Raw genomic sequence first — 2,663 nt, 5'->3', positions numbered from 1 at the left:
GACCAATAACTGGAAAAGCATATCATGTTTCGTAAGGTTGAGGGTTAGAGAAAAAGAGGAAGTCCCCAACAAGATAGATTGGCAAAGTGGCAGCATCAATGGGCTCAAGCATGGCAACAATTGTAAGGTTGGCTGAGGACGGGGCAATGGCACCTAACAACATACATGTGTGCTGTGTGTAGTGTGTGCATGTGTGTGTGTGTGTATATATATATATATATATATATATATACATATTTGTACATATATATACACATATAGCGTAGTGGTTACGAATCGGGCTGTGAACCACAAGGTCAGCAGTTCGAAACTACCAGCTGCTCCACAGGAGAAAGAGGAGGCTTTCTGCTCCCATAAAGATTTACAGCTTTGGGAGCCCTGTTCAGGGTCGCTATGGGTTGGGACCGACACAACGACACTTAACAACAACAGCAACAACAATATTTTATTTGTCATTTAAAGTTTCATTATAATGCTTAATTTCAAACCAAAGAAAATTATGAAAAAAGAGGAATTTAAGATCATGATAATTTAAATGTAATGAATATCCATAGCATATAATTATTAGTTTAGAAAGTCAGAGTGTATTAACATTGTTGCTATCGACTGTTGTGCCATTGAGTCTGTTCTGTCTCATAGCCAGGTTGTATAGGATTTCCTAAGAGGAGCTGGTGAGTTTGAACCAGTAAATGTGTGGTTCAAACTGACCTTGTAGTCCAGTGCTTTATCACACAGCTCCACACCAGGGCTTCATATTAACATTGTTGTTGTTAAGTGTGGTTGAGGTCATGTCATAGTGACCTTGTATAGGGTTTCTGAAGAGTGTCTGGTGAGTTTGAAAAGCCGAACTTGCAATTCAAACCAACCTTGCAGTCCAGTGCTGATCCTACAGCTCCACAATAGGACTCCATTTAGAACTCAAAATTATATACATTTTGCATGCTACATTTAGCTGAACTTCTACAATAAAACTAAACACAACAAAATTTCAACCTAAGGAATTAATACTAATGTAAGTAGTAGAAACAATGTCTGAGATCCCATGGTGGAATTTTGCAAGACCAACAATTTATTCACTGTAAAAACCTTTTTTCAACTACACAAATGGCAACTATACATGTGGACCTCACTAGATTGAACACACAAAAATAAAATCGACAACATCTGTGAAAAAGAGATGATGAAGACGCTCAATATTAGGTGATGAAGACACTCAATATTATGAGTCAGGAAAAGGCTGGGGCTAACTACAGAATAGACTGTTGATTGCTCATATTTAAGATCAAGTTGAAACTAAAGAAAACTCAAACATTTCCACAAAAGTCAAAATATGACTGAATTTAGAGCCATCTCAAGAATGGATTTGACTCATTGAACACTAATGACTGAGCAGCTGTGGGAAAACATCAAATACATTATGCATGAAGTAACCAAAGGTCATTAAAATAAAATAAAATAAAATAAAAACCAGGAAATTTTTAAAAATGGATGTCAGAATGGACTCTGTAGCTTACTCTTCAATGTAGAGTAGCTATACAAATGGAAGAAATTATTAAGTAGAAGAGCTGAATAGATGAACAGAAGATTTCCAAGGACATCTTCAGATTTAAAAAAAACAAAGAACTTGAGTAAGAAAACAAAAAGGGAAGAACAAGTTCAGTATTTCTCAAGCTGGAAGAACTGAAGAAAAATTCAAGCCTTAAGTTGAAATATTGAAGGATTCTGTGCACAAAATGTTAAATGACACAGGAAGAATCAAAAGAATATGGAAGAAATACAGAGGGTCACAATATCAAAACGAGTTAGTCTATGTTCTATCATTTCAAGAGGTAGCATTTCAAGAGGTAGCAAGACCTGATGGTCTTAAAGGAAGAAGTCCAAGCTGTCCTGAAGACACTGGTGAAACACATGACTCCAGGAATTGACAGGACACCAACTAAAATATTTCAACAAACTCATGCAACACTGGTTGCACTCACTAGTATATGCCAATAAATTTGGAAGAAAGCTGACCAACTGACTGGAAGAGATGTATACATGTGCCCATTCCAAAGAAAAGTGGCCCAAGAGAATTCAGAAATTATTAAACAATAATATTTATATCATATGGAAGTAAAATTTTGCTGAAAATAATTTTTAAATGGGTCCATCAGTATATAGACAGGGAACTGCCAGAAATTCAAGCTGGATTCAGAAAAGGATGTGGGATGAGTGATATCACTGCTGATGTTAGATGGATCTTGGCTGAAAGCAGAGAGTACCAGAAAGATGTTTGCTTGTGTTTTATTGATTATGCAAAGGCATTTCACTGTATGGATCATATATAATTATGGATAATATTATGAAGAATGGGAACATGTACTTGTGTTCATTCAGAACCTGTATAAGAGGAAATCATTCAAACAGAACAAAGGGATAACAAATGGTTCAAAATCAAGAAAGTTGTTTGTCAGGGCTGCATTCTTTCACCACACTTATTTAATCTATATTTTGAGCAAATAATTTGAGAAACTGTATTGTATGAAAAGAACATGGCACCAGTATTAGAGGAAGACTTATTAAGTACATGTGATATGCAGATGACATAACTTTGTTTGCTGAATGTGAAGAGAACTTGAAGCTCATATTGATGAAGATCTGAGACTATAGCTTTCAATACTGAT

The sequence above is a fragment of the Chrysochloris asiatica genome, unplaced genomic scaffold (assembly GCF_000296735.1).
Source record: "Chrysochloris asiatica unplaced genomic scaffold, ChrAsi1.0 scaffold00063, whole genome shotgun sequence".
NCBI lineage: Eukaryota > Metazoa > Chordata > Mammalia > Afrosoricida > Chrysochloridae > Chrysochloris > Chrysochloris asiatica.
Note: the sequence above shows the minus strand (reverse complement) of the source record.